The sequence below is a fragment of the Neolamprologus brichardi genome, chromosome 3 (assembly GCF_056152115.1).
Source record: "Neolamprologus brichardi isolate AB-2024 chromosome 3, ASM5615211v1, whole genome shotgun sequence".
In the NCBI taxonomy this organism is placed as follows: Eukaryota; Metazoa; Chordata; class Actinopteri; order Cichliformes; family Cichlidae; genus Neolamprologus; species Neolamprologus brichardi.
The window spans coordinates 23336198-23345395 of record NC_142106.1 but is presented as its reverse complement, the minus strand read 5'-3'; the positions used below and the strand labels follow the sequence as shown (position 1 = coordinate 23345395).

At 41.0% G+C, this 9198-nt stretch overlaps 1 protein-coding gene across 6 annotated transcripts in view; it reads left to right on the top strand.

Moving 5' to 3' along the window:
• Positions 1 to 7816: 7816 nt before the first annotated feature.
• Positions 7817 to 9198, top strand: part of LOC102777115 (uncharacterized) — a 38890-nt gene continuing 37508 nt past the window's right edge. For all 6 annotated transcript variants that reach the window (XM_087834956.1, XM_087834950.1, XM_087834966.1 and 3 more), the window contains exon 1: positions 7817 to 7923. The gene's annotated coding sequence lies outside the window, so the exon portion shown is untranslated. The remainder of the gene's footprint in view (positions 7924 to 9198) is intronic.

Here is a 9198-nt window from a genome sequence, read left to right as displayed (position 1 = left end):
GTGCCACCGGTCAGAAGTCAGCTCATTGGGCCGGTTCTTTTTGGGGACCGGGACAATGCAAGATGTCTTCCAGAGGGTGGGCGCTATCCCCAGTCGTTGGCTGAGGTTGAAGACTCATTGTAGTGGCTCCCCAAGTTCAGCAGCACACCCCTTTAGCAGGACACACCCTGTCTGGGCCTGCTGCCTTCCTGGGGCAAAGCTTCCTCAGTTGTCTCCTTACCTGGTCAGCTGTTACACTGGGAGTGGATTGGAAGGAGGGGAAGGGGGTGTCATGATGTTGAGAGAGAGGTTGGAGGAGGGGGGGAATTGAGGGGGATAGGAGAGTGGGGATAGGGCTGTGTAAAGGTGAGGGTGGGGGTGGGGTGGGGGGTTGTGGGCTGGTCTAACCTGTTGAAGAGGTTGTTGAGTTCCTTAGCCTTCTCCACACACACACACACACACACACACACACACACACACACACACACACACACACACACACACACACACACCCGCGCTTCCCTCAGGCAGCGTTTCACCTCCCGGAGTGCTGCTTTCAGCTCCTCCTTCGCTTTGCTTCTGAAGGCCCTCTTCTTCATGTTGAGGACAAATTTGACTTCCTGTGTTACCCACAGTTTGTTATTAGAATAACACTGTACTGTTTTAGCAGGGGCAACCACGTCCACACAAAAGGTGAGTAAGTCCGTCAGACAGTGTGTCGCCCCCTCTATGTCCTCACTATGTGGGCTCAGAAGCACATCCCAGTCTGTGGTGTCAAAGCAGTCTCTCAGAGCATCCTCCTTTTCTGGGGTTCATCTCCTAATGGAGCGTGTTGTGACAGGCTGCCTTTGGATGAGGGGTATGTACTGTGACTAAGTGGACCAGGTTGTGGTCTGACTTCCCTAGTGGGGGAAGGGGGTGGCTTTGTATGCATCTCTTACATTAGCATACAGTAGGTCAATTGTCCTGTTGCTCCATGTGGGACAATTCACAAACTGGTGAAAAGCATTCAGAGTAAAATCCAGTGTGGCATGAAGATGTTCTAAGAGAAGACTGCTGCTAAAAGAAAAAAGCAGGATGTTTTATTTCCTCAGAGGGAGCAATGACTTTTTTCAAAAAAGGATGCCAGTGAGTGTTAGCATGCAACTCAGGACAAAATAAGTGGTTGTGTCAGAAACTGGACCTGAAGACCAAATTGCAAATACCCAGAGTCGACTCAGTATTTTCATGATATTACAGCTGATAAAGGCATCACTGATGACCAAATTAATTAAGTAGCGGATAAACAATTAGAGAAAAGTTAATAAAAATAGTGAAAAAACAGGATTTTTTTCTCTCAACCAGAAGTTTCTATTTAGTTTTTACACTGTTAAAAAAGTATTTTTTGTGAATTAAAAAAGTTGCCGCTTATAATTACATAACAGTCTGGTCAATGATTACCAGAACAGTTTCTGTAAATTCATGTTTATTTCTCACAGTTTAAGTCAAAAGAGTCATGCTGACAGATTTCTTTCATTTACTGCAGCAGCACTTGGTCATGTAAGAAAACGGAGACATTCTGTTAAAACTGCACTGCTGCTGTAACAAACAGACTCAAACACAACTGAAAACGGACCAGCAGCAGCTTCAGAATTCTCTAGGCTTCTTATTTATTGAGAAGAGTCTAACAGGCTTTCCCTGGACTACTCTGGCACATTTTCTGAAAATCCGGTACTCCCTATTTCCATATACAGTGGGGCAAAAAAGTATTTAGTCAGCCACCGATTGTGCAAGTTCCCCCACTTAAAATGATGACAGAGGTCAGTAATTTGCACCAGAGGTACACTTCAACTGTGAGAGACAGAATGTGAAAAAAAAATCCATGAATTCACATGGTAGGATTTGTAAAGAATTTATTCGTAAATCAGGGTGGAAAATAAGTATTTGGTCACCTCAAACAAGGAAAATCCCTGGCTCTCACAGACCTGTAACGTCTTCTGTAAGAAGCTTTTCTGTCCCCCACTCGTTACCTGTATAAATGGCACCTGTTTGACCTCATCATCTGTATAAAAGACACCTGTCCACAGCCTCAACCAGTCAGACTCCAAACTCCGCCATGGCCAAGACCAAAGAGCTTTCGAAGGACACCAGGAAAAGAATTGTAGACCTGCACCAGACTGGGAAGAGTGAATCTACAATAGGCAAGCAGCTTGGTGTGAAAAAATCAACTGTGGGAGCAATCATCAGAAAATGGAAGACATACAAGACCACTGATAATCTCCCTCGATCTGGGGCTCCACGCAAGATCTCATCCCGTGGGGTCAAAATGATCATGAGAACGGTGAGCAAAGATCCCAGAACCACACGGGGGGACCTGGTGAATGACCTGCAGAGAGCTGGGACCAAAGTAACAAAGGTCACCATCAGTAACACACTACAACGGCAGGGAATCAAATCCCGCAGTGCCAGACGTGTTCCGCTGCTGAAGCCAGTGCATGTCCAGGCCCGTCTGAAGTTTGCCAGAGAGCACATGGATGATACAGCAGAGGATTGGGAGAATGTCATGTGGTCAGATGAAACCAAAGTAGAACTTTTTGGTATAAACTCAACTCGTCGTGTTTGGAGGAAGAAGAATACTGAGTTGCATCCCAAGAACACCATACCTACTGTGAAGCATGGGGGTGGAAACATCATGCTATGGGGCTGTTTTTCTGCCAAGGGGACAGGACGACTGATCCGTGTTAAGGACAGAATGAATGGGGCCAAGTATCGTGAGATTTTGAGCCAAAACCTCCTTCCATCAGTGAGAACTTTGAAGATGAAACGAGGCTGGGTCTTCCAACATGACAATGATCCAAAACACACCGCCCGGGCAACAAAGGAGTGGCTCCGTAAGAAGCATTTGAAAGTCCTGGAGTGGCCTAGCCAGTCTCCAGACCTCAACCCCATAGAAAATCTGTGGCGGGAGTTGAAAGTCCGTGTTGCTCGGCGACAGCCCCAAAACATCACTGCTCTTGAGAAGATCTGCATGGAGGAATGGGCCAAAATACCAGCTACTGTGTGTGCAAACCTGGTAAAGACCTATAGTAAACGTTTGACCTCTGTTATTGCCAACAAAGGTTATGTTACAAAGTATTGAGTTGTATTTTTGTTATTGACCAAATACTTATTTTCCACCCTGATTTACGAATAAATTCTTTACAAATCCTACCATGTGAATTCATGGATTTTTTTTTCACATTCTGTCTCTCACAGTTGAAGTGTACCTCTGGTGCAAATTACTGACCTCTGTCATCATTTTAAGTGGGGGAACTTGCACAATCGGTGGCTGACTAAATACTTTTTTGCCCCACTGTAGGTCTGTCTCTGATGAGTCCTTGACAAGGCCCCACTGATTTATGTATCCCGGGCCAATTAGCCCATCCTTCTGCCACGAGAAGGCCTTGAGTGGTGCAGGTGCGCTTTATCTTCCACTGTGCTCTGAGCCAAAAAAGCTGTATGTGGCGAGCTTTTAGTACAATCTCAGCACACGTGACCAGCTTTCATCTTTAAAGTTTAATATGATTGTGTTCAAAACACCCTGTGTGTTGTGAGATAAATACAATATTTCTAAAATATGTGACCTAAAATAGAGTTTCTATTAGATCTATATTCATGTGTTTTACTTTTTACTTTGACAAATAAAATAACCTTCCTTTAATATAACTGCGGTGCCTAACTGCACCCCTCCCCTCTAGCAGTCTGGTGCTCAGGTCAACTTCTTGCTAGCTACACATGTTTCTCTTGGCTGTAGCTACTTCTTACTGCTTCTCTGTATCGTCTCAACAGCACACAGGGGTTAAAATTCCGCTGTAACTGTTCTTGAGCCTGATTCTTCTTCTTGACACACACCTCTCGCAAAGTGGAGATACTTATAAGATACTCAGAAAAGGAAAGGTTTCACATAAAAGTGGATGAAAAATGATTAACAGAAGTAAAATATTTGAACAGACCAAACTAAATAAATAAAATGGAAGGAATGGAAAAGGGTAAATGTCAGAGGAAAAATTGTATATAATGTGATCAGCTTCATGAGATGTGCCCTTTTTACTGATCACTAAGCAATCTACATGTCTACGTGACTTTTCACCTAATAACTTTTGTGATGATGAACTAAGGAAGCGGTTAGTAGCTGAATGTCTTCAGAGAACATTCAGATGTAGAGAAGGGAAAAACCCGTTGCTCTGAGCGTTGTTATCTTTGTACACACACACACACAGAAAAGTATAAATAAAGCACGCAGACAGTGATGAGACGCAGGTCGTGCATCCATGACTGCCCTCGCGAGTGAAAGACAACTGCAGTGTTTGTGTTTTCTAACTCAGGTATCTCAAGCTGAAGAACTGCGGGGTGATTCTTAGAAATCCCCTGTCAGTAAAGGACAAGAAATAGATTTTTCTGACATCCAGCAACCATTGAATTACTAGTTATTAATTCATTTATACAGCGCCTTTCTAGTCCCTGTCAGTACTCTTGCTGCAGCATTTTGGATTAACTGAAGGCTTTTCAGGGAGTTAGGGCATCCTGGTAATAATGAATTACAGTAGTCCAGCCTAAAAGTAATAAATGCATGAACTAGTTTTTTGGCATGACTCTGAGACAGAATGGAAGAAAGCAGTCCTACATAATTGTTACATGTTATATGCTGTAATTATATAAGCAACAAGTAGTGATCAATGAAATTGCAATCTGCAGTTACAACAACAAAATCTAATCAACCATTAATTTAATCTAAGACAAATCTGTTTTACCCTGCTCTACTCACAACCCCCATTAGAATCTTTGAAGCATAGGTATGGGCTCAAAATGTGGTCATAAATATTTTGTACTTGTAAATAAGTTTGGTACTTGTAAATCAGGATTTGTATGTGTAAAAAGAATTTGTGTGTGCTGTTAAATCCTCCCAATTCTTTCGATCTTTGGGCTGAAGGAAGGACAATACTCGGTGTATAAATGCTTAATCAACAATCTTTTATTCCATACAATTCAACACTTTATGAGCATAAACCATCCGGATGGAGCCATGCATGCAGAGGGTCACAGCAAGTCTCAAAATGGTGGAGGGTGACTCAACCTCTTATAGCTTCTGTTGGCCCCCACCTAGTCGTAAAAACCCAAACATTCACATTCTTTCTCTCTCTCAGTGAGCCTAAGTTATGACCTTGGCTTCCTGTGCAGTATGTTCTGTTCTTTTCTAATCAGACAAATAAGGCCATGACTCTCTGAAAACAGTATTTCTTATAATTCAGCAGTATAATGCATCATAAAACAATATCATTCATTTTTCTTCCTTTCATCTGATTGGTCAATGTCATGTCAATCACAAATGTAACAGTCCAATCAGAGAACAGATGGGTTTGGCTGTCGGAGGGGCGCTTTTTTGAACTGCAGGTCCTTGAAGGGTAATACAGTTTGAACCTGGAGGATCTCTATATAAATATTCGATAGCAGCTAGGTCGCTTAACTTTCAGCAGCTATTGAAAGGATAAAGTTGTGGCATATCAGTGGTTAGAAATACCATTATTTCTGGGGGTTTTTTTGCTAGTTCTTCAAATGTTCAATAAAAACATGTATGCTAATTCATAACGAAGAAAGCTTTGTAGTGAAGACTGTCATTTCCAAAACACTACCCCAAAACTACCCTACCTACCTACTACCCAAAATATTTATGACCACATTTTGAGCCCATACCATGGCAACATTTTTTTTTTTCCTTTCTTAGTGACATGACTTTCAGATACTCCTCCTGTGATGTAGAGAGTATTTTAGGCCTACAGCATCTTCTTCACCTTGATGGCATAAAGTGCTATTTTATGTTAGTCAAACTGTAACTACAGGCCAATCTCCAAACTCCCTTTTATTTCCAAAATATTGGAAAAGGTAGTTCTAAAACAACTTCAGGCGTTTTTAGATGCAAATGGTATTAATGAAAAGTTTCAGTCTGGTTTTAAACCTCGCCACAGCACAGAGACAGCCTTACTTAGAGTTTTTAACGATCTTCTTTTAACTGTTGACTCTGGCTATTCCGTGGTTTTAGTTTTACTTGACTTGTCTGCTGCTTTTGACACGGTTAACCACAACATTCTTTTATCAAGATTGGAACATGTTGTTGGTCTCAAAGGTACGGTTTTAACTTGGTTTAAATCCTACCTCTCAGAGAGGTCGTTCTCTGTTGCTATGGGGCAACACTCCTCGGCCTCTGCCCCTATTTATTGTGTTTATTGTGGTGTGGTTACAGGAGTGATACATCTCCTGTTGTCAGGCCTGCAGGTATCAGGCTGTTGTTCTCCTTTTATCTCATAGTGGACAGAAATTATTTTTTTGGAGTGGCACAAATAATTTGTGTGGCATCAAATTTGATGCAGAACAGCTGATTGTTCTGTAAATATTTTGAAATGTTTGTTTAAAAAACCACATTGGCTGCATTTTTAGGTAAAGAGCTGCAAAAAACATTGTTGTTTGCAAAACTCAGTAACTTTTTTGAAGAAGTAACTATATAATTAATTGCCCAACATTGGTCATTATATGGTGTATTTTGCAGACAGAGAGTTACAGGACTCTCTCCCAGACCACAGACACATAATACAAGTCAGAGCTTTATTTAAAAAAGAAAGTGTTTTCAAAATTGGAGTTCAAGTTATTTTTACTTCCAATAGTGTTAACATACTACACAGGTCATGAACAAGATTTTTTTTAATTTTTATTGTAAGTGGGCTAAAGCAGTTAATTAAAAGTAGTCTAACAGAAATGTAAATGCTGTAACTTTATTATTTTAATAAACCATGTAACTTGGATGGATTCGACGCTGGAGTGACCACAGTACACACGTCTAATGTCGTTCACAGTGGTCCACAAGATTGCTCAGGGAGTTTGTGTGTTTGCTCAGACACATGAAAAATTAGAGGGAACATTGGTCACCCACTAATTGCTCTAATGCTGGGCTTACACTGTGTGATTTTTGGCCCATTTTGAGCCGATTTTTGAGTTGTGCGACCGTTTTGGCGATCGGCCCGATTTTGGCCTTCTAATGTCACATAACTTTTCCAACATGTGGCCAACAGTAATGTTTTAATGTTCTTCATTATTAAACATTTGCACATAAATAAGTGACATAATATTCAGTACTTAAAGTTTACTCTTTGGGCACCCCTCCGCGCTATGCATTCTGGGATATGTTGGGCCATAAAGTCTACACTGCCACGTCCTTGAAATTCAGGGAAATGAAGGACGCATTTCGAGCAGCCTTCGAATTGGGACACCCCTCGTCGTGTCGCTGTGACGTAATCGGCCTTAAAATGCGGCCTTTAAGGCTGCAGACCCTGAATTAGGATACAGCCATAGTCTATTACTTGTCCACACATAAACACAAAAAAAGGAGTTTTAAAAGATCTCAGTTTTCGGTGATTCGAAACGCTGTTCACGTGTGGACGAAACAGTTGCGTTTTCAAAAATACCCGTGTAGGTGCAGACATAGTGTAAAAGAGTTAGTAGTTTATTTTATTACTACCTGTAATTTATTGCAGATTACTCCTATTTGCTTAATTGTTTACTAAATGTTTGAGGTGTGAAATAAACCGCAATGGAGCAAAATATGGCTGTGTGTGGTTGGAGGATGTGTTTGTGCATGGGCGCGCGAGAAGCGGGGGGGGGGGGGGGGGGGGGGGCGAACATTTTTCTTGTAAAACAAAGGGGGGCCCAGCAAAAAAAGTTTGGGAACCACTGCTCTAAGCGATAGATTTGTGTGGAGAAAGCCAGATTTGAAGTTTATGCTTTTATTTTGAAGGGAGGTCTTATAAAGCGGAAGTCCGTTCCGCCTGCACGAGACGTCACACTAAACAGGGACAGTTTTTATTTGGACCCAAGATAAGAAAGCGGAGTACAACACAGACGCAGTCAAAGCTGTTGGCTACGCATTTATTACGAACGGTATGTAACGGGAGCTCTTACTAAACACAGAGCGACATGTTTTTAATCTCAGTGGATGTGTGTACGCCGTTAGTCGTTTCAGGCTTAGCTAGAAGCTAACATCACTTAAGCTAGTAAAAGCAGCCTGTAAAAATTGCAGCAGCTACTGTTTGGAGAAACAGTTGGATAGCCGTGCTGCCATGTTTCATGCAGAGGAGTTTGAGCTTGGGATAATACTCTTAGCATCCATATGAAAAAGATCTGTTTGTATCATAAATGCTGCAAAATGTAGGCCGCATGTGCATGTTCTCTTAGATGGTATACAGTAATACAGTTTAAAAACACTTTTCTGATATAAACTTTGTTAAACAAAAACATAAGAAGAGACTTGTATAGATATACATATGTATATGAGTGTGTATACCTGTGTACAGGATAGGCAAAGGCCTAATTGCAAACAGGGGGATTCCCAGGATTTTTAAAATGGGGTGGCACAGACCTCCCCTAAACCTAACCCACCCACAAGATATAGATAAGATAATAAAAACAGCATGACAAGGTTTTAGTAATAAAAAATAATTTGTTAGGTTTAATTGTTTAAAAAAGCACCTGGTCAGGTTTTGATAACCAAAATAGCAAGTGATGTACAGATAGCAATTTTCTCTCTCATCATTTTAAAGTGATTTTTTTTTTACTTACAAGAAAGAGATACAGATATTTAAATGAAGATTAGCTTGTGTACACCCACTTTTTACCACACATTTTGAAACAAATTTACTCCACTTTCCAGCATGTTTAAAGCATTAACAGATCAGGGCATTTACCCTTCTCCATAATTTTCTTTCCAACTACTTTGATCCTTTCCTAATACTGAGGCTGTTGGCTTGTTACTTGATATGTTATTACACATCTATGTAGGTGTGTGGAAACGATTGAGCAGTAGCAATTAATGAGTAATTACTCTGTAACTTATCATTTTAACATATAACCTTTCTCTTACTAGTCACCTTGGCCAATGTGTGATGTAGAGGAATAAGAGTATAGCTTGAAGAAACTTTAATTAACTCCTATTTAACATGTTAGCAATGATATTCTGCACTGAGAAGAGTCATGAAGGCAGATCCATTAGCGCTTACTGGATTTGATAACACAGGCAAGTTCCGCATGTAAGTTAACAGACTTTTCATTTTACAACTGTAATCTAAAGGTCTGATTCAACTTACTTTTGGCTCAGTAATATTCTTTCATCTGTAACGTAGATGTATTGCAAAGACTTCTCAGAGTAGTCCCTGCACA